Here is a 24,370-nt window from a genome sequence, read left to right as displayed (position 1 = left end):
AATCAGATGTGAGAGGAGAGTCTACTAATGACAGAAAAGATTACTTAAGGTGACTATAAAATAACATGAAGAGTAATACAAAAGTTTATGTAACTCATAAAGACGTTGCAGTACAAGAAACATGTTTAAGGCAAGAAAGGGCTTATCTAAGGAAGTAAAGTGTAAAATGTGATATATTTTGAAAGCCACAGAGGTGAACTTCAGATGTCTAATTTTCTCAAAGTCTTATGTAACTGGAAAAAAATGTTATTTTAAAGGTAAAGTGTTGAGAGGCAAAAGAGGATTGCCTGCCTAGAAGGGTTAAAAATGTTTTGTATTTGAGGTGACTTGAAAGCCACTGAGTTGTGCAATTAAGTGTTTTTAATATTCTCAGTAATGTATGTTTTCTTGAATATAGTGAATGTGTTGGAGGGCGACAAAATTTGGCAAGAGTCATGCTTAATATTTTTCTATAAGGACGTTTTTTGTATGTAGTATATGTATATTATGTAATTTGATCATGATATAATGAAGAACCACAGTAACAGACCGGTGTTAGAGGTGTTTTGAGAGCCACAGAAGTTGGCTGGAGTTAGTTTCAGTTATGTGTAAAGTAGAGCCACAGTAATTGGCTAACAGGATCAGTACTGTTCATTAAGAATTTATTTTAATTTATTTGAATATTGTGTGTGAGATGGGCAGAGCCACAGAGCTGGTATGAGTTATGTTCAAATTTTCTACATGAATGTTTGATATTCTTTGCCAATAATAGTGTATTCCTTATATAATATGTGTTAATGTGAGGACATTACTAGAGCCACAGAAGACAGCCTAATGATTTTGTATTTCTTTACATAATGTTTAATGATGTTCTTTAGAGCCACAAATGGTGGTGGAGATAAGTTCGAAGGATTTTTATGATACATTTCGTTCTTTGTGTACAATAGCCTATTTGTGTGAAGACAAGCAGTAAACTTGGTTTTCCAAAAGAGAGTTAAGAAAGAGTGTTTTTTTGTGAATCAGCAGATTTTTGTAATAGTAACTTGCTTAACTGTTAACAGATTTTGAAACAACTATTCAGGGATGGTGGCAATTTTGGGGTACTGTTGATTTTTTTGAGGGACAGTTAATTCACTTTTTACTGAGAGGATTAGTATGAAATGAAACTGTTGTAAAGAAAATTTTAAATTCTATGGTTCATGGTGTGGGTGGTTCGTGGTGTGGGTTCCTGTAGTCATGTCCTGGTTCATGAACCGCGGGCAACGTATGAGTGGCCAAGTAAGTGGTCCTGACAGTCGGGACACCAGTTACTTTGGAAGAAGGCTGGGCATCTCGGACATATTCTGAGTCGTGGTCACCTTTGTGTTCATACGGCAAAGACTACCAAATCCACCGGTTAGTCCCTCAACCTTTAGGGGTCAAACTCAATGGGACTCGGGGCAAGTAAGGCTAGCAACCTGCTTCCCCGATACTTTAAATATAATGCTGCCAACAATCAGAGCAATATACCTGGACCTTTGGAGGTGACGGAGTCCCACCTCTAACTGACAAACAATGATAACGTACTGAATAATGCAAAAAACAAAAAAAAACTATGAACATTAAATTCATCCTGTCACGGAAAAATTCGGGTTAGAATACATGTCCATATCAGGTTTTTTCTTCAACTGATCGTTCGTCTCAACTCCATGAATATTTACCATTCGTCATAGAACACTCTGTACTCGCATAGCTTCGTAAGGATTTCGTATCTGTGCGAAATAAATATGCCAACTACCACGAAAATAGTGTACACTAGAAACGAAAGAAATAAAGGATAGACAAAAGAATTTGACCGGAACCGATAAGTACATAATAAAAGCATTCTTTCCGAACATTGAGTAAGATGGTAATTAGTGATTCAACTCCCACCACCAATAACGAAACAGGACTCTTGCTAACTTATTTTATGTACCAAAAGTTCATAGTATTTGCAACTGGACAATAACTAATTTAGATAGTGCTACAATACCATTAGCACAATTCGAAGATTTATATCTGAGATGATTTTGGATTTTATGTAGTTCACAAGGGCTGTTTAATAGTAATTTCAGAAGACTAAATCACTAAAATTATTATTTGACTATACAAGACTCACTGGTCCACAATATCTATTGACTCTGTAGGCTCTACTATAATCATCAAATGGTAAAAGTTTTTCCATTCCACTTTGGCGCGGTGATACAGCAACCTTATTATGGGAAAATATTGAAAAAACAGTCATAGGTTGCTCTGTGTTCCTTATTAACGCAAAAAACAGTTAATGTGCAGTGCCGTTTAGTTCAGGAAAAGTCTTGGAAGAGAAAAACCAAATTTTATAAAATTCATATTAGCTGCCTTTCCGGTTCAGCTAGCACAGAAGCCCTGTTGGGATCTGGCTTGGCCTGTCTAACCACCACGACCACGCCACGAGCAGATCACGTGAGTACCTCTCAGCTAACCACGAGAAAAGTGCTGTGTGCATGGCGTCCCTACCTCCGCGGTCCGCTTAGAGGGTGCCAAGGGTCTGCTTGGAGTATGTAATGTGAAGCCCTGGCGCGGTCACTGAACAGAAGTAGTCACAAAGGCGACACCCTCTTCTCTGCTGGCTCCCGAACTGAACAGACGTACCTACCCTTGTCTCCCTGTTTGCTTCCTCTCAGTCCCACTGTTTCAACATCTCTCTACTGACAGCGTACTCCTGGTGGCGCCGTATATATAACCTGAATAAATTTTCATCACGGTTTAATTGGAAATAATGCTTCAAAATTAAGGGCCCTTCGACTGTGCGTATCCGTTCCTGACTGTCCGGAACAACTTGGAATCAGCAGCATGGGACACTTTCCCACCGTTCGATCAATTCGTAAGCAAAATTTTCAACAAACTATGGCCAGGAGCCATGATGTGTGATCTGCAGATCTAGTAGGGACCCTGTAGTGGACCTGCCGTTGCTACGTATCAGCTCCACGCTACAGCATAGAACACCGTTGTCACCAATCGTCGTGTCCCAACACGCAGGCCGTCGTTACACACGCCGATATGCTAAATCGCCCCAGCAGTGAAGTTGCTGGCAGCGGTCGTTGTGTGACCTATGCCACTGCCGCTCTTCGCTGTGCTGTACAGAAACCTTCCATAGTTGCTGCGAGGAAGAAGTTGCAGCCTGAGGACGGGCTGCAGAAGTCTCCACCGTCGTAATCACCTCCCGCCAGTGAAGCCCTGAGTGTCCAGGATCGACGCCATGGTCTTCCACACCCCACCATCACTGCCAGCGTCCTCTACTCCTTGTGACGACGCTCCATCACCGTTTCTGCCTCGTATCTGCACGTCGCCTTCATCCACTCTGACGACGCCTCCACCGCCGCCGAAGCCTGCATCCTGCCGTTATCATCAATATCGTTTTTACTAACCGCATGTGTCACCTGCAATTTGCCTTTTAACGAGCGCTTACGTTCACAGGGTCCGTTGTAGGATTTTCGTTATTTCTTTTGTATTCATTGTACACTCCTGGAAATTGAAATAAGAACACCGTGAATTCATTGTCCCAGGAAGGGGAAACTTTATTGAAACATTCCTGGGGTCAGATACATCACATGATCACACTGACAGAACCACAGGCACATAGACACAGGCAACAGAGCATGCACAATGTCGGCACTAGCACAGTGTATATCCACCTTTCGCAGCAATGCAGGCTGCTATTCTCCCATGGAGACGATCGTAGAGATGCTGGATGTAGTCCTGTGGAACGGCTTGCCATGCCATTTCCACATGGCGCCTCAGTTGGACCAGCGTTCGTGCTGGACGTGCAGACGACGCTTCATGCAGTCCCAAACATGCTCAATGGGGGACAGATCCGGAGATCTTGCTGGCCAGGGTAGTTGACTTACACCTTCTAGAGCACGTTGGGTGGCACGGGATACATGCGGACGTGCATTGTCCTGTTGGAACAGCAAGTTCCCTTGCCGGTCTAGGAATGGTAGAACGATGGGTTCTATGACGGTTTGGATGTACCGCGCACTATTCAGTGTCCCCTCGACGATCACCAGAGGTGTACGGCCAGTGTAGGAGATGGCTCCCCACACCATGATGCCGGGTGTTGGCCCTGTGTGCCTCGGTCGTATGCAGTCTTGATTGTGGCGCTCACCTGCACGGCGCCAAATACGGATACGACCATAATTGGCACCAAGGCAGAGGCGACTCTCATCGCTGAAGACGACACGTCTCCATTCGTCCCTCCATTCACGTCTGTCGCGACACCACTGGAGGCGGGCTGCACGATGTTGGGGCGTGAGCGGAAGACGGCCTAACGGTGTGCGGGACCGTAGCCCAGCTTCATGGAGACGGTTGCGAATGGTCCTCGCCGATACCCCAGGAGCAACAGTGTCCCTAATTTGCTGGGAAGTGGCGGTGAGGTCCCCTACGGCACTGCGTAGGATCCTACGGTCTTGGCGTGCATCCGTGCGTCGCTGCGGTCCGGTCCCAGGTCGACGGGCACGTGCACCTTCCGCCGACCACTGGCGACAACATCGATGTACTGTGGAGACCTCACGCCCCACGCGTTGAGCAATTCGGCGGTACGTCCACCCGGCCTCCCGCATGCCCACTATACGCCCTCGCTCAAAGTCCGTCAACTGCACATACGGTTCACGTCCACGCTGTCGCGGCATGCTACCAGTGTTAAAGACTGCGATGGAGCTCCGTATGCCACGACAAACTGGCTGACACTGACGGCGGCGGTGCACAAATGCTACGCAGCTAGCGCCATTCGACGGCCAACACCGCGGTTCCTGGTGTGTCCGCTGTGCCGTGCGTGTGATCATTGCTTGTACAGCCCTCTCGCAGAGTCCGGAGCAAGTATGGTGGGTCTGACACAGCGGTGTCAAAGTGTTCTTTTTTCCATTTCCAGGAGTGTATTACTTAGTTAAGTGCCCTCATTGTTGTAACGATTCCCCCAGAAACTAGAATGAAGTCATGAAGCATCGCGCGACACCCGCGCTTCATCAGGCATAACCATTCCTACAATAAGTGGAGCGGTTAATCCAAAAGAGCCAAAAGCTAGAAAAAATTTTGGAAGCAAACAAAGACTTAACCTGTCAAAATGAGAGACTCCGTGCACAGACAGCCACCAAATTGAAGTGACGATCGAAGCCGGCTGGGGTGGCCGAACGGTTCTAGGTGCTACAGTCTGGAACCGCAGGACCGCTACGGTCGCAGGTTCAAATCCTGACTAGCGCATGGATGTGTTGTGATGTCCTTAGGTTAGTTAGGTTTAAGTAGTTTTAAGTTCTAGGAGACTGATGACCTCAGAAGTTAAGTCCCATAGTGCTCAGAGCCATTTCAACCATTTTTTGACCATCTAAAGCTAAAAATCGGGGTTCAGGCCGTTTTTCATGACAAGTATTTTTTAATTCAAAGTTTAAACCTGGAGATACAGCTGGAGGAGCTAAACAGTTAATCGCTGCCCCCCCCCCTCCCCCCGAGTGTGGACGAGGGAACTTAGGTAGCCAGTAATGAAAGAAGTAGAACTGACTAGTTTCCCGCTGGCGCCACAGCCTCAGAGGCTTACAGTGAGGCAAGCCTTGATGGAGTGCTAGATTAAACTGGAGTTCTTGCAGCCGAGTCAAAGCAACGTCAACAACCACAACCAGAACTACGTCCTCATTTTACCTCACCCTTGTACCTGTGAAAACAGTCGGCTCGCAGCCGTGCTAGCGTGCGGAGCTGCTCCGCGCGCCGTCCGACGCTCCGCTCTCAGCGGTGTTTACTTCCGCGTCGCGGTGTTTGTGTCTGTCGAGTCCATTACTGACGTACACCATGGAACACTCGCACTGCCGTGCAACGATCGAAGTAACGTATCAGGCCGAATATCCATGACCCAGGGCTTTCGAAGTCGATATAAGTTTGAACCCCCAGGACGTTATCGGCATACATTTTTCCATCACTGGAAGTCTTGTCTACATAAAGATGTCGACGGAGGACATTTGCAATGACATAATTCGTCATGCCACCGGACTCAAATATAAACACTGTGGTGGACGAATGGGTGCTGTGACAGTCGCCCATGCTGGATTCGGTCTCCGGACATTGCAGGTGTTTGAGCTCCCGTTGGAGGTGCCCCAGGATGTGGTCATTGCCGCTTTCCAACCATATGGCACCGTCTTGGGTCACGTCGCGGAGAAGTAGCAAACATTTACGACCTACCCCGTATTAAATGGCGTCCGGCAAATAAAAATTGAGCTGACAAAACATGTCCCATCGTACCTGCTGATTGGCGGTGTGAGGGCCATCGTCATGGACAGCCACTAACGTGCGCAAGATGTGGTCAGGAGGGACATGTACCTTCCGAATGCTTACACCGCCGTTTGATACAGACGCCGTTACGTGAAGAGATCCAGGCTTCGACAGTCACGTCCTTACCCATCACCTACGCCAAGGTTGCGCAGGACCCCGTCGTACCAATCTCGATAGCGCCAGCAGCATCGTCAACGCCACCCGCCGCAGCGCAACGCACCGACAACACAAGCACGGCGTCGCCTACAGTGCCCGCTTCAGGGCCGTTCGGTTTGCAGACCGAAACCGATGTTCCTGTTGGAACCATGGACGTCGACCTCGGTGTCGTGACGAAGTCTGCCTTTGTCCAGACGGGTTCGGCGTCAGACGACGGGCGACCACATTCTGATTCAGAAGGCCACATCAGAAAACAGCTGCCGCCTCGCAAACACAGGAAACGACGACGAACGCCTTCCGATGACGCCCTTTCTCAGACGGCCCCGCGAGATGTCGACCTGTTGTCTGACGATGATCTCCCACACTGCGTCCAGTCACGCGATGCAGCAGCAGCAGGCGCCCCTCCTGTGACGCCTCCTCTCCCGATTCTGGACGTGTCCTCGCCGTTGTCAACGAATGATGACGGCGGTCCCCCTGCCACTCATGTTGCGGAATCCACAACACCCGTTCCGGAAGTACGTGACCGTCACATGTCCACGTCGTCAGCTTCCTTGGCCGATGACGTTGTAAAAGAAGTGGAACAGACTGCCAGCGTGTCTGCACTGGAGTGCACCTTGGCGACACTGGGGCTGGCGCCCCGCCAGTAATTGTCACCACTGCGGGACCACCGGTGGGTCTCCACGGGCCGGCTACTTCTACCTCACGTTCTACAAATACTGAGGATGGCCGTACACAGCAATATCGTATCGCCACGATGAATCTTGCCACCATTCGTGCCCCCCATAAACTGGCCATGTTCAGAGACACAATTTACTCTGCGGATGTGGTTATAGCACTCTTAAAAGAGGTGTTTGTGGCTGAATTCCTAGTTCCCACCGGATACAATTTCCATGTTTCCCCCGCATCCGACACCGGTAGCGGCGTCGCCATCCTGCTACGCGACGGACTCCCTGCAGAGGACGTCATCTACCTCCCCACTGCGCGAAGTATGGCCCTCACACTGTTCGGCGTGCGTATTATTAATATCTACGCTCCGTCCGCCACTGGCCGCCCGTCATGACCGACAAACTTTTTTTGCCGAAAGCGTCACACCCCTCTTCACCGGTCCACAGGACGATTTGGTACTCGGTGGGGATTTTAATTCGACACAAGAGCCCACGGACCAACTCCCGCGACATTCCTCTTGTGCATCCCTCTCAGTGGTCATCGACCGTCTACGACTTGTTGACACATGGAAGAAGCTCCACGGAATTCAACCGGACTATACATTCTACACATCTCACTCGTCAAGCCGATTAGATCGCATCTACGCTACCCGCTCCCTTGCTGATGGCACACGTCATGCGGAAGTCTAGACCTTGGCGTTTTCAGACCATGATGCGTACCTCTGTGACGTCACTCTCGCCCGACAGCAAGTGTGGCATAATCGTGGTCTGTGGAAACTCAATGTCGCTCACCTGACCTCCTCAGACTGTCACCGTACGGTGGAAGAAGCGTGAGCACGCTGCCACCATCGTCGAGAAGCCCGTGACTCCACCTTATCATGATAGCTCTCCTGTGCAAATCCGACCCTCAGGAAGACTCTGATGAGTTATGGGAAGGAATTAAAGGCGTGGCAAACTAATACCCTGCACTTCTATTACACCATACTACGTGACTGTACGACGATGCCTTTCTCGCCAGCCCGGCAGTCGATGGTCCATCGCACGAAGGCGCAAATTTCCTTGATCATGCGGCGTAACTTGGAAGGCACTGTAGTCCGTCCTCGTGCTTCTAATCGTATCCCTCGAGAACTTCGATGTACCAACTCCTTCAGGAACGACAACGACGACGACGAGCTGTGATCCAAGTCCTCACTGATGAGGAAGGGCGCCGGCACGACACCCAACAAAGCATCGGTCGTGCTCTCCATGCTCATGTTGCCGGGCTATACGCAGCCGTACCGCATTCTGCAGCATGATCACAGAAGTCGCTCAGCTTACTACGAACACTCTTCCGGAGGATGCAGTGTATGACCTCCAAGACGACGTAACCACAGATGAAGTGGTAGATGCCATCAAGGTGGGTACCAGTAACAGATCTCCTGGACCTGACGGGTTACCCATCGAATTTTATAAAAGTTTTCACTATTTGTTGGCTTCCACGTGGACGGCAATCGCACAAGAGCTGATGTCGCCGATGACAGTGGTCCCGAGCGCCTTTCTAGAAGGCATTATTATCCCCGTGCATAATCCGCACGGGTTATCGAGGGTCCAGGATTATCGACCAATTACTTTGCTCAACAGCGACATGAAAATATTCACACGGCAACTGGCATCGCGTGATCCTGCGACCAGACTTCCCTAGGAGGCGACAACTACATCCGTACGGCCCTTTGCCATTACATAGACATGACAGCATTAGCGCATTACCAGCGTCTCCCTGCCGCCTTGGTTTCACTGGACTTTAGCCAGGCTTTCGACCGTGTGGACCACTTCTATTTACGGACAGTTCTTCAGCATATGGGTTTTCCTGGCGGTATTGTCTACATCTACATCTACTACATCTACATCCATACTCCGCGACCCACCTGACGGTGTGTGGCGGAGGGTACCCTGAGTACCTCTATCGGTTCTCCCTTCTATTCACAGTGGTTATGCGCCTCTTGAGTAGTGCAAACTCTAAAATCATGTACAATGGTCGCCTAACACCGCCCCTGGTCATCGCACGATCTGTGCGGCAAGGCTGCCCTCTTTCCACGATTTTGTATGCTTTCGCCTTGGAACCCCTACTCCAGGGCATGCGACAACGTTAGGAAGGTATGGCTGTGCACAGCCACCGTTTTTGTTGTACAGCCTACGCAGACGACATAGTACTATATCTGCGCAGTGAAGATTAAGTACGAGCAGCACTGACGTGGGTGGCGACTTACGGCGAAGCGTAGGGGAGCTGCCTCAACGCGTCAAAATCCAAGGTCCTGCTCATTGGTGAGGGCTTGCCGGAGAGATGCGCTGCCCCCCTTAGTGTCGCCGCCACCTTACGGTGTCTTGGACTTGATTTCACAGAAGACATGCGCCGCTCACCGACTATCAATGGTAGAAGCTCGCTACAGACCATCAGAGCAAATCTCGCAGATCACCGGCTACGAGCTCTCGAAGTTATCCAACTCGCGCAGTACGTGAACATGTATCATGCTTCCCGTATACCACACGTGGCTCAAGTACCACCAGTCCCAAATCTCCTGGCACGACGATTGTTGACGGCTTTCAGCTCCTTCGTCAGCTCGGGGATGTTATTCAAGGTGCAGTATGATTCCCTTGCACTGCCACGAGAACGTGGCGGCGTGGGACTCATCCACGTGCCGACTCGTGTCAAGGCACTATACGTCAGCTCCCAACTAAAACTTTGGTATCGTTGATGCAGAGCCTTACTAGCCTCCTGCTTCACAACTTTGCACCGGTCTCCTTCTCCGCCCCAGTACTGGTATCGACCATTGCAGCCCCCTTTTATTACATACAACGATTGTTCCTGGAGTTCAGTTATATCTACCGGTCCTTACCAGTTACACGTTTGTACCTCACGAAAACAGTCTCCGAATTCTTACAACAGTGCCGCCCGTCCATCGAACGTAAGTATCCACAGTAGGTATGGCGACACGCATGGAAGGCGATCCATGCGCGTTTTCTTGAATCAGACGTTCAATCACCGTGAATGGCAAACAAGTTAGCCGAGATCGTCTGCACCGCATCCATCTCGCCGATTCATCCCTCTGCATCCACTGTGGAGTGGATGACACGGATGTCCACCGGTTCCACTGTGGCACAGTGTTCGACGTCTGGACACTTGCGCGACTAATTTTGGCGATTCTTACTCGCCAGACACCGGCTCAGATCGACGTCCACATGCTTTTGTACCCCGATAATACTTTCTACCCCTCCGCCAAAAGTCACTCTGTGAATTGGATCTGTGGCCACCCGATCCGCTATCTTTTTACTTCTGGCGACAAGTCTACGTTAAGACATTGGACTTATCTCAACGAACGACACTGCGTCCTGATTCGTAACCCACGCTATAAACAATATTTTTCCAATTTCATACGGAGCACCTTCGATGACCCACCTCGTAGCTGGAACGTCCAAGCCCTGAGAAGCTGAAAACCGTATTAACCGAACCGGAATGAATGGATCTACTACCCAGAACCCACGCCTACGCCATGAGAAGACACGTTTGGACGAGCTGGCATGCTGTAGGCGGAGACACTTCAGGAGCTCACTACAAGTCGCACGACGACTTTAGTTAAAAATAAAGAAATATCAAAAAATTTTCCTTATTTATTTCTCATAATTTGTTCTTAAAGGGAAAAGAAATTTGATTTTGGCTTTGAAAAACTTTTTTTTTCTTCCAAAAGATGTCTTCTTCGCCAACAAGAGGAAGTAGACTCATTTTTGTTTACTGGAAGGAGAAACCAGTATAATTGGAGTCTTTGTCTTCTTTTGAAAAAAAAACTTTTCCTTAATTATTCCTCATAATTTGTTCTTAAAGGAAAAAAAATTAAGTTTGGCTTTGAGAATAAAAAAAAGCAAAAGAAGTGATAGTTCTTGCAGCCGAGTCACAGCAACGTCAACAACCACAGCCACAACTACGTCCTCATTCTACCTCGCCCTAGTACCTGTGAATTGTGTAATTCCTTTTTCTGAAAAATCAAATAAAACCGCTAGCAAATTTATTCTTTCGAAACGTCCGGGACGCTGGTAAAACATACACGTGGCACGACAAATTTATGCTTAATATCAACCGCCTGACGCTGACGAACGATGCAAGAATTATGTGGAGTCCGTAGAAGATTTAAAAAACGCAGGAAAGTTATTATAGCGCCACTCTGAAAAACTAGGTGTCATTTATTACCAGGATCAGCTGTACCTCATAGCAAAGGCTGAGTGAAGACTTTGAGGCTTCTGCCGAATTCGGGTGGTTTCGTTATGCACCTATGTACACTCCTGGAAATTGAAATAAGAACACCGTGAATTCATTGTCCCAGGAAGGGGAAACTTTATTGACACATTCCTGGGGTCAGATACATCACATGATCACACTGACAGAACCACAGGCACATAGACACAGGCAACAGAGCATGCACAATGTCGGCACTAGTACAGTGTATATCCACCTTTCGCAGCAATGCAGGCTGCTACTCTCCCATGGAGACGATCGTAGAGATGCTGGATGTAGTCCTGTGGAACGGCTTGCCATGCCATTTCCACCTGGCGCCTCAGTTGGACCAGCGTTCGTGCTGGACATGCAGACCGCGTGAGACGACGCTTCATCCAGTCCCAAACATGCTCAATGGGGGACAGATCCGGAGATCTTGCTGGCCAGGGTAGTTGACTTACACCTTCTAGAGCATGTTGGGTGGCGCGGGATACATGCGGACGTGCATTGTCCTGTTGGAACAGCAAGTTCACTTGCCGGTCTAGGAATGGTAGAACGATGGGTTCGATGACTATTCAGTGTCCCCTCGACGATCACCACAGGTGTACGGCCAGTGTAGGAGATCGCTCCCCACACCATGATGCCGGGTGTTGGCCCTGTGTGCCTCGGTCGAATGCAGTACTGACTGTGGCGCTCACCTGCACGGCGCCAAACACGCATACGACCATCATTGGCACCAAGGCAGAAGCGACTGACATCGCTGAAGACGACACGTCTCCATTCGTCCCTCCATTTACGCCTGTCGCGACACCACTGGAGGCGGGCTGCACGATGTTGGGGCGTGAGGGAAAGACGGCCTAACGGTGTGCGGGATCGTAGCCCAGCTTCATGGAGACGGTTGCGAATGGTCCTCGCCGATACCCCAGGAGCAACAGTGTCCCTAATTTGCTGGGAAGTGGCGGTGCGGTCCCCTACGGTCTTGGCGTGCATCCGTGCGTCGCTGCGGTCCGGTCCCAGGTCGACGGGCACGTGCAACGTCCGCCGACCACTGGCGAAAAAATCGATGTACTGTGGGGACCTCACGCCCCATGTGTTGTGCAATTCGGCGGTACGTCCACCCGGCCTCCCGCATGCTCACTATACGCCCTCGCTCAAAGTCCGTCAACTGCACATACGGTTCACGTCCACGCTGTCGCAGCATGCTACCAGTGTTAATGACTGCGATGGAGCTCCGTATGCCACGGCAAACTGGCTGACACTGACGTTGGCGGTGCACAAATGCTGCGCAGCTAGCGCCATTCGACGCCCAACAACGCGGTTCCTGGTGTGTCCGCTGTGCCGTGCGTGTGATCATTGCTTGTACAGCCCTCTCGCAGTGTCCGGAACAAGTATGGTGGGTCTGACACACCGGTGTCAATGTGTTCTATTTTCCTTTTCCAGGAGTGTATTATGCCCAGATGCTATGCAGAAAGATACGCTCAGAATCGATGTATAATACTGCAGCGGCACCATCGGTTAGGATAGGGAAAGTTAGTTTTGTGCAATATCATGAGCACAAGTTACTGCCAGGTACGCGCCAGATTGCGGTGACTTAGGCATACCAATAGTTTCGAAGTAGGATAGAGGCCACAGGGCCGTCAAATTGCTGAAAGAGTACACATAGCAGTTTCGTGTAGGCAGGAGTCCCTCTGGCCAGTCTAGCGTGTTATGAGTACGTGACGTCAAGCAGTGCGTCTGGCAAAACAGAGGCCCACAGCCACCTGTAAATAGATGCGGGTTTCTAACGAGATTCATTCAACTGTGGCAGCTCTCCTGGATGGCGGAGCGTGTCACACCACCAGTTACATGTAGCGGTAGATGGGGTGCCAGTGTTCCTTTTGGCAATGAGTCACTGGTTCGACCCTCTGAGGCCGACGCAAGGTCTGCAGCCAGCCAGCGGCGGGCCACTCCATGGCTCGCTACCTCAGGCAGTCGTCCTGGCTTCCAATACACGCCGGAGGCATCCCTAAGCGATGGCCGCAGATTCGGATAGCAGATCACGGGCGCTAGTTACTGCCTTCTTCGTGACTTCCACCTCTTACCACTACATTTGGCATTCCTGATGCATTCGGTGGCAGAAGTTGCCACTACATTTGGTGTCAGAATAGCAGACGGTTTCTTTCTCGTTTGTGTATCGAGTATGGTCTGCCAGGAGACACATTTTAGATGTTTTGTGTAGGCATATTATTTTTTCTCAGAATAAGTGTGTATTTGGGGCAGTAAGATTTATTATTTTTTGTGGCATTGAATTATTTTTGTTTTGGTTTGAGCATGATGCACGGAGCGTGATCATACTGAGGTTTAGGGAGTCGGGTTATTCTTGTAGTTAAATGTTTTGTTTCGGGACTAACTGGCAAGGAAAGTAACATAATGGCAGAGTAAGGGACGCGAGGTGTGTTGGAACCAGAAGCGGTACGATTTTGTTGGAAAAAGCAGCACAGTTGACAGTAGACGATACGCAGTTGAGAAATGATGGTTCATATGGCTCTGAGAGGGGTATCTGTTGAGAGGCCAGACAAACGTGTGGTTCCTGAAGAGGGGCAGCAGCCTTTTCAGTAGTTGCAGGGGCAACAGTCTGGATGATTGACTGATCTGGCCTTGCAACATTAACCAAAACGGCCTTGCTGTGCTGGTACTGCGAACGGCTGAAAGCAAGGGGAAACTACAGCCGTAATTTTTCCCGAGGACATGCAGCTTTACTGTATGATTAAATGATGATGGCATCCTCTTGGGTAAAATATTCCGGAGGTAAAATAGTCCCCCATTCGGATCTCCAGGCGGGGACTACTCAGGAGGATGTCGTTATCAGGAGAAAGAAAACTGGCGTTCTACGGATCGGAGCGTGGAATGTCAGATCCCTTAATCGGGCAGGTAGGTTAGAAAATGTAAAAAGGGAAATGGATAGGTTAAAATTAGATATAGTGGGAATTAGTGAAGTTCGGTGGCAGGAGGAACAGGGTTATAAACACAAAATCAAATAGGGGTAATGCCGGAGTAGGTTTAAAATGAATAGGAAAATAGGAATGCGGGTAAGCTACTACAAACAGCATAGTGAACGCATTATTGTGGCCAAGATAGATACGAAGCCCACACCTACTACAGTAGTACAAGTTTATATGCCAACTAGCTCTGCAGATGATGAAGAAATTGAAGAAATGTACGATGAAATAAAAGAAATTATTCAGATAGTGAAGGGAGACGAAAATTTAATAGTAATGGGTGACTGCAATTCGAGTGTAGGAAAAGGGAGAGAAGGAATCATAGTAGGTGAATATGGATTGGGGCTAAGAAATGAAAGAGGAACCCGCCTAGTAGAATTTTGCACAGAGCACAACTTAATCATAGCTAACACTTGGTTTAAGAATCATGAAAGAAGGTTGTATACGTGGAAGAACCCTGGAGATACTAAAAGGTATCAGATAGATTATATAATGGTAAGACAGAGATTTAGGAACCAGGTTTTAAGTTGTAAGACATTTTCAGGGGCAGATGTGGACTCTGACCACAATCTATTGGTTATGACCTGTAGATTAAAACTGAAGAAACTGCAAAAATGTGGGAAATTAAGGAGATGGGACCTGGATAAACTGAAAGAACCAGAGGTTGTACAGAGTTTCAGGGAGATCATAAGGGAACAATTGACAGGAATAGGGGAAAGAAATACAGTAGAAGAAGAATGGGTAGCTCTGAGGGATGTAGTAGTGAAGGCAGCAGAGGATAAAGTAGGTACAAAGACGGGGGCTGCTAGAAACCCTTGGGTAACAGAAGAAAAATTGAATTTAATTGATGAAAGGAGAAAATATAAAAACGCAGTAAATGAAGCAGGCAAAAAGGAATACAAACGTCTCAAAAACGAGATCGACAGAAAGTGCAAAACGGCTAAGCAGGGATGGCTAGAGGACAAATGTAAGGATGTAGAAGCTTATCTCACTAGGGGTAAGATAGATACTGTCTACAGGAAAATTAAAGAGACCTTTGGAGAGAACCACGTGTATGAATATCAAGAGCTCAGATGGCAGCCCAGTTCTAAGCAAAGATGGGAAGGCAGAAAGGTGGAAGGAGTATATAGAAGGTTTACACACGGGCGAGGTACTTGAGGACAATATTATGGAAATGGAAGAGGATGTAGATGAAGACGAAATGGGAGATACGATACTGCTTGAAGAGTTTGACAGAGCACTGAAAGACCTGAGTCGAAACAAGACCCGCGGAGTAGACAACATTCCATTAGAACTACTGACGGCCTTGGGACAACCAGTCCTGTCAAAACTCTACCAGCTGGTGAGCAAGATGTATGAGACAGGCGAAATACCCTCAGACTTCAAGAAGAATATAATAATTCCAATCCCAAAGAAAGCAGGTGCTGACAGAGTGAAAATTACCGAACTATCAGTTTAATAAGCCACGGCTGCAAAATACTAACGCGAATTCTTTACAGACGAATGGAAAAACTGGTAGATGCAGACCTCGGGGAGGATCAGTTTGGATTCCGTCGAAATGTTGGAACACGTGAGGCAATACTGACCTTACGACTTATCTTAGAAGAAAGATTAAGAAAAGGCAAACCTACGTTTCTAGCATTTGTAGACTTAGAGAAAGCTTTTGACAATGTTGACTGGAATACTCTTTTTCAAATTCTAAAGGTGGCAGGGGTAAAATACAGGGAGCGAAAGGCTATTTATAATTTGTACAGAAACCAGATTGCAGTCATAAGAGTAGAGGGGCATGAAAGGGAAGCAGTGGTTGGGAAAGGAGTGAGACAGGGTTGTAGCCGTCTCCCCGATGTTATTCAATCTGTATATTGAGCAAGCAGTAAAGGAAACAAAAGAAAAATTTGGAGTAGGTATTAAAATTCATGGAGACGAAGTAAAAACTTTGAGGTTCGCCGATGACATTGTAAGTCTGTCAGAGACGGCAAAGGACTTGGAAGAGCAGTTGAACGGAATGGACAGTGTCTTGAAAGGAGGATATAAGATGAACATTAACAAAATCAAAACGAGGATAATGGAATGTAGTCAAATTAAATCGGGTGATGCTGAGGGAATTAGATTAGGAAATGAGACACTGAAAGTAGTAAAGGAGTTTTGCTATTTAGGAAGTAAAATAACTGATGATGGTCGAAGTAGAGAGGATATAAAATGTAGACTGGCAATGGCAAGGAAAGCGTTTCTGAAGAAGAGAAATTTGTTAACATCGAATATAGATTTATGTATCAGGAAGTCGTTTCTGAAAGTATTTGTTTGGAGTGTAGCCATGTATGGAAGTGAAACATGGACGATAACTAGTTTGGACAAGAAGAGAATAGAAGCTTTCGAAATGTGGTGCTACAGAAGAATACTGAAGATAAGGTGGATAGATCACGTAACTAATGAGGAGGTATTGAATACGATTGGGGAGAAGAGAAGTTTGTGGCACAACTTGACTAGAAGAGGGGATCGGTTGGTAGGACATGTTTTGAGGCATCAAGGGATCACAAATTTAGCATTGGAGGGCAGCGTGGAGGGTAAAATTCGTAGAGGGAGACCGAGAGATGAGTACACTAAGCAGATTCAGAAGGATGTAGGTGGCAGTAGGTACTGGGAGATGAAGCAGCTTGCACAGGATAGAGTAGCATGGAGAGCTGCATCAAACCAGTCTCAAGACTGAAGACAACAACAACAACAATGGCTCTGAGCACTATAGGACTTAACATCTTAAGTCATCAGTCCCCTAGAACATAAAACTACTTAGACCTATCTAACCTAAGGACATCACACACATCCATGCCCGAGGCAGGATCTGAACCTGTGACCGTAGCAGTCCCGCGGTTCCGGATTGCAGCGCCTAGAACCGCACGGCCACCTAGGCCGGCAGTTGAGAAATGAAGGAACACCAAGAAGTGAGCGGGAGACCACATCCGATCTGTCGTTGTTGCCTAGGGTGCAGGAGTTTGCTCCAGCTGCCGCGAGTTTGATTATTCCGTTATTCTGGCAAGGCATCTCAGGATGTGAGTTCGTTTGTGGAGGACTTGGAGACTTCAGCGGTGATGAATGTTTGGTCTGATGAGCAGTTGTTACATATAGCCAAGATTAGATTAATGGGTGAAGCAGAAACATATGTAAGGTGTTCTCAGGCCTTAAGGAAGGCAGGACAGGTTAAGAAGATAAAAGAAGGGCTTTTACAAAGGTGCAAAAAACAGAATAGCGCTCGGTACTTTAGAGAGGGGTTAAGTACAATGTCAAAGAGACAGGGGGAGACGATGGAGAAATTTACTGACAAGATAAGGGAAATTAAAGAGTATACTTACGAGTTGGATCACAGTGATGAAGCAAATAGTGTTGTCTTGCAGGAGGTCGGGCAGTCGAGCAGTGGGGAGGATGGAGAAGTGGATATAGGAGAGATGGTCAAGCATTAAACGGCAGAGGGGGCCCAAAACCCACCTAATGCACCTCCCATTTAATTTCAATGCTACGAATATGTATGCAGAGATGGAATGTTCAGTGATAGGATCCATATGAACTAAAAAGTTTAAGATTTTGTTGGACACAGGGGCGCAAGTGTCAGTGGCTACTAGGAATATAATGGGACGAAGGAAGCTAGATCCACCACGTTATATGTTACGTGGAGTGGGGGATAAAGAGGTCTAACCTTTAGGATCAGTGGCAGTTGACGTTCTGAACAGAGAAAGTCCGATTTAATGCATGAGAGGAGGTGGTACCATGGGTAAGCAAGGGGTACAACAAGATCCTAGGAGGAGATTTCTTGCATTATCACGCCAAAATTGACCTTAGACAACGAACTGTGGAATATGGTGGAATGTTATTCCAGCTAGGGGAAACTGTTGTCAATGCAGAGCTGTTGCGATGGACATTCAACGTCATTAACAAACCAATTGAACGGCGTACATTAGCATTAAGGTTTACCTCGCATAAGTGTGTGTCTGACGGCACCGGGAAGTCACTTTGGGAAAGTATGGAGTCAAATCTACCTGTGGGTACAGTATGTTTTATTGAACCATTGCAGGATAATGAAGTTTTGGGTCCATTGGGTTGTTTTGTGAAACGTAGTGTTGTACGAGTACAGGAGGGAACGACGGGCTAGTAGTTCCCGTGAACGTTGATAATTTTAGCGCTGTGGACGCGAATTTGAGGAAAGGAGTTTTAGTAAGCTAATCTGGATGTGCCAGATGATGAAGACATGTGTTCGAGAGGTTTTGAAAGCAGGAGAAAGAGAGCATATGGAAGAATTAATGTGGGAATTTAAACATTTGTTTTTTCCACAGGGGCAGTTACCAGCTACTTCGTTAGTTCAACATAGGATACCAACAGTGAATGAAGCATCTGTTTATCATAAACCATAGAGAATACCAAGGTATTTTCAGCCAAATGTGAAGGATTTCACTGATCAGCAGCTTGCAGACGGTATTATAGAGCATGGTAATAGTTGCTGGGGAGCGGGGATTGTCGTTGTGCCTAAGAAATCTATGGATGAAACTAATAAATATAGGTTCTGTTGTGACTATCGTTACCTCAATAATAAGACAGTAACGGACGCATACTCCTTTCCAAACATATCGAAGACTTTGAATCACTTTGGACAGTGCCGGTACTTTTCTGTGACACATTTGACAAGTTGTTATTACCAGCTAGAGCTGGCTCCAGCGGATTGTCCAAAAACGGCTTTGTCTTCTTCTGGAGGCCATTACCATTACATTAGAATGCCATTCGTTTTGAAAAACGCTCCAGTAACGTTTCAGAGGTTGCCAGACAGTGTTTTGAGCGGTTAGAAACGACGACAGTGTCTGGTGTATTTGGGTGACATTATAGTGTTCTCAAGTAGTATGGAGCAACATAGACAGAGGTTAAGGGAAGTCCTTATGACGTTAAGAACAGTTCGTTTGACGTTGAGACTGGAGAAATGCCATTTTACATTAGAAGAAGTAAAATATTTAGGTCATATTAACAGTAAGGACGGAGTGCAAATAAATCTGAGGTTGGTACAGGCTGCAAGGGATTTTCAGGAATTGAAAACAGTTAAGGAAGTGCAGTCTATCGTCGGAATTTGCAATTTCTATCCAAAGTTTGTGACGGGTTTTGCAGATTTAGCACAGCCGTTGATGCGATTGTTGTGGAAGGGTGTGAAATTTGAGTGGATGGAACAGCGTCAGAAAGCGTTTGACAAAGTGAAAGAAATGTTAATATCAAGTCCGTTTCTTGTGTTTCCAGATTTTGAAAAGGAATTTATACTAGCATGCAATGCGTCGAATGAAGCGTTAGGATGTGATCTTATTCATGAAATTGATGGGAATGAACGTTCTGTAGCCTATGCGTCTATGCAGTTGAATGCAGCAGAAAGGAATTACTCAGCCACAAAGAGACGCTTAGCGTAATCTATGGAATCACATATTTTAAATGTTATTTATATGGGAGAAAATTTCCGGTAGTGACAGATCATAATGCATTGAAGTGGTTGTTGGGGTTGAAGGGTCCGTCCACTAGACTCGCTATAAGGTCTGTGAGGCTTAATCAATTCGACAATGAGGTGGTGCACAAGCCTGAGAAGAACCACGGTAATGCAGATGCACGAAGTAGGAAGATAGCAAAAGTAGAAGTCATAATTTATGACCTAGTAGCATGGATAGAATTACAGGATGTGGACAACGATTGTAAATTGAATCGGATACAGCCACAATTTAATATGTACAACCGTCTTTTATGCAGGGAAACGGAGTTAGGGCAAACAGTAGTAGTGCCAGCGAAGTTCAGGGATGAGGTTTTAAAGGAAGCACATGATCAAATGGTATCTGGTCATGGAGGGTGCAGAGCAACAAATAGGAGAGTGGCGGAGAGTTAATGGTGGAGAGGTAGGAAACGAGTTGTGGATGAGTATGTAAATAACTATATACCATATGCGCAGAGAGCAGAATCGAGTAGGAAACAGATACAGCTACAACGATGAACAGAAGCGACATGTCCATTTTATATGTTGGGGTTGATGACTTAGGACCTTTCAGGCGAACACCATTGGGGAACAGATTCTTCCTGACAATAATAGACAGTTTTTCGAGGTATGTGGAGATGGTGGCTTTGCTAAATCAACAGGCAGCAATGGTCGCTCAAGCGTTAGTAAACAACTGAAACTTAAAATTTGGTGTACTGGAGATAACAATTACTGACCAAGAGACCAAGTTCATGTCGGATTTAATTAAGGAACTGTTTGAATTTTAGAACTTAAAGAAGTTGGGGATGAGTGCTTTGAATCCACAGGCCAGTGGAAGGACAGAACAGTTACAGAGAGCAATTGGGAAGATGCTGAGTTTTTATGTGGATTCTCATCACCATCAGTGGAACGAGTATTTGAAGCATATTTTATGCACATATGGCGCAAACGTCCATACAAATACCAGTGTGTCTCCATATGAGGTAGTGTATGTGTGAAAAATGTCGTCACTGTTTGATTTGGAGAGACTACAGAAATGAAGGACTGGTGAATCCTTATGTTAACTCGCAAGGAACATTCGGGATGCTTGGAAACGGGTACAAAAGGCGAATACAAAGGCTTTGGAAAGGTAGGAAAACGCAGTAGAGTGGAAAGGAAGTTTACTGCAGTATAGAGTGGGGCAATGGGTAATGCTGTCCAGCCACTATACGCAAAGTGGGAAAATGAAGTTCCTCATGAGGTATCAAGGGCCATACCACGTTGTTGAAACCACATCCCCCGTTAAAGTTAAGCTTCAGCTGCCAACTAGAACAACGATAGTACACATTGGGCGGTTACGGCCGTTTAAGAGTCGCTCGGAATTGATTCCAGGCATGTCACACGAAGGACAGAAGAAGAAAGAGAGGTGCTAAGCCCAGAGAAAACCAGGAAGATAGGATACAGCGTGAAGTACCGTATGATTTGCGATCCAGAAAGTAGTAGAGTATTTGTAGTTTTTTTTTTTGTTTTCGTGTCCTGTATCATTGGGTTTGCGCAGAGTAATTAGGTATTGTACTTTCATGTGTTGTGTGTATTTTCGAATATGGATAACCTGTTGCTGACAGCAGTCCTTTCGAAGAGGGAGATCCCTGTCCTCAGGTCACTGAAAAGGGAAATTTAGTGTCTGACGTATGTGGAGTGTTGTTGGAGGAGAAATCAAGCGCAGTTCTGGAGAAATAAATGCGTCAGAGTAAATTTTGTGGCAAAGCCGTAATAATCATGTGTTAAACGATGTCAGAGTAGTATGATTTCCTGTTTAAATACTTAGTTATCGACAGTGCTATGCCAGGAAAGTCGAGTCTATTGTACCAGTTCATATAATGTTAATTTAAGGCTGAAAGTCGTCACACAATCGGTGTTGAGTTTGGATCAAAAAAAGTGAATGCTGGAGGAATCTACAAATATGGGACACGTGCATGGTGCAGTTATTTTTAGCCATGGGGAAAAGAATAGACTGTCCACAGTCCATCGTGGAGCCCAGATTGAGCTTGCAACGGCCCGGGATGTATTGGATCTTATCCACCTACGTGAATTTGGTAGTTGTAACAAGTTGTTTTGAGCGAGGAGTACTGGCAGAAGCGAAACTTATAGAGCTCGAGAGGAGCGGAATTTTAAACAATGGAACCGCGTGTAACATAATAGGACCAAAATTACACCAGCGAATTTCAATTTCAGGGATCACGCAATCGAATGTTACATAGCCACAGCTGTACGGGCCACAAGCCACTTTAGACTTCTTGCCAAGGAAGAATCTGACCCTGTTAAATGAAACTCTGGAGCCAGGTCTGTTGAGAACTATAAATGAGTTCATTTAAGAGCAAGAGGGGCGCATATCGGCCGAACAGCTTGTGCAACATGCCACTCAGTTTAAGGAAAGGTAACGGAAAATAACGATCATTTTGAGCACATCTGTGCCTAGTGTCATCGCAGCCTTAACTTTGTTATGGGTTTTCTTTCTGATCAGGTAAAGAGCTAATTCCAAGAGGGAACCAAAGGTTGTCCATGTCCCAGTGGATTGGATACCAAGTGCGTAAGACGAGTAGGTAAAGGGTTAATCGAGCAGTGTTCCTCCAGTAAGGAATTTTTACGTTTTGTTTCATGTCATGGTTTTCAGGAGCACTGGACCACATTTAAGTTTTCTAATAGTAAGGAAATATGCTATAGGTGCTGACCTAAACAAGTTAAGAGCTAATAAAGGGTCGACCCAGGGACCAGGTCATTCCAAAGAGGGGAATAATGTAGCGGAACCAACGGTTAGGATAGGGAAAGTTAGTTTTGTGCAATATTCTGAGCACACGTTACAGCCATGTTCAGGGCAGACTGCTGTGAGCTATGCATACCTACAGTTTAGAAGTAAAACAGAGGCCACAGTGCCATCAAGTTGCTGAAAGAGTATACGTAACGGTAAGGCATGTCGCAAATCACAGGTATGAGGCCCACTGGCCAAACTAGCGCATTATGAGTAAGCGACGTGAAGCGGCGTTTTTGGCAAAACATAGACACATAAAGTCACGTATAAATAGGGGCGGGTTTCTAACGAGATTCATTCAAGTGTGGCAGCTCTCCTGGATGGCGGGGCATGTCACACCACCAGCTGCACATATCAGCAGATGGGGAGCCAGCACTCCAGTCCATGGCGGGTCGCCGGTTCCACTCTCTGAGGTCAACGTGGGGTCAGTAGTCAGACAACGGCGGGCCATTCCATAGCTCGCTACTGTGGGCAGTCGTCCTGGCTTCCAACACACGCCGGAGGCATCCTGAAATGAGGGCTGCGATTCGGACGATGGATCAAGGGTGTTTGTTGTCTCCCTCTTGGTGCCTTCTATCTCTTGCCACTACCTTTGTTCATCCTGATACATTCAGTTGCAGAAGTTGCCACTACAATAATACTGAGCTATAGATGTCCTTATCAGGTGGACAAGACTTTCAAGTTAAGGTTGCCTTGCCCTGCCTCTTCCCTGGATGAAGCTGTCTGAGTTGCCCTCCTGTGGGACAAGGCTTGTAGATACGTTGACTAGCCCCCACGAAGAAGTGAGCTGCGCCATATGTTTACTGAAAAGGCAAATTGCAGCGAATGGTGCAAGACCGATTACGTCGCTGACTATATCGGATCTCCTTATTGTTCGAAGTGCCGGCATTTCGCCTGCACCAGGAGGCACTGTCCGCAGATACAAGGTTGACGAATTTCGGTCGCTGCCCTGTAACCAGCCAAACCAGAAAAATGCAAGTAAGGTAAACGCATTACCCCTGTTCCATCTCGGTTTAAGCCACCCCAAGATCTTACTACTAACAGAACGAGGAAGAGTAGCGACCAAAACAGTCCCTAAACTAACAATCCGAGTCAAAAGTGTAAGGTAAATGTTCCCTAGCCACCAGTTGTGCTGGATATGTAGCCCATCAACAACTACCCAGGCGAACAGTAAAGCAGATCAAAGAGGAAAACGACGTCTTTTGTATCAGTGAGGAAATTTTTAATCAAGACCGATTGCAAATGTTAGAAACGAATAGAAACGAATGAAGTCTATACATCGTATAACGTCAAAGCTGATGTTAGCTTGCTCCCATTCTTGCTTTGTGGTTTTATAAGGTATAGGGAACGGTAAATTTTTGGAAATTGCTTATGAGCTTTGCTGTGCATGCCATACATTGCATTCAAAGTTAACATCAAACATCAATTTTCTAATGTCAGTTACGACAAAGACGCCTTCTTTTAGTTCAGCTTCTGAAATGTGTGGAAACTTTTGGCAGAGATACTAAAACATTGTCCATATTTAGGCAATGCCTTTACAAACTGTTTCATTAGGCGTAACTTTATATGTAGAGGTGGTAGGAGTACGTTTTTTGGACCTACATAGTTTTTACACAGAATGGTCTTCTCACCAGGTTTTAAAGACTCCCTCACAGGCCAGTTCTTTCTGCACCAGTGTTGATCCCTAGTTCTACTGTTCCATTCACACAATAAACATGGAAATTTGTTAAAGCTGCTGACCAAGGAGCATGCATGTTACTTTTAGATGGCCAC

Source organism: Schistocerca gregaria, chromosome 3 (genome assembly GCF_023897955.1).
Source record: "Schistocerca gregaria isolate iqSchGreg1 chromosome 3, iqSchGreg1.2, whole genome shotgun sequence".
In the NCBI taxonomy this organism is placed as follows: domain Eukaryota; kingdom Metazoa; phylum Arthropoda; class Insecta; order Orthoptera; family Acrididae; genus Schistocerca; species Schistocerca gregaria.
This window is presented reverse-complemented; position numbering follows the sequence as displayed.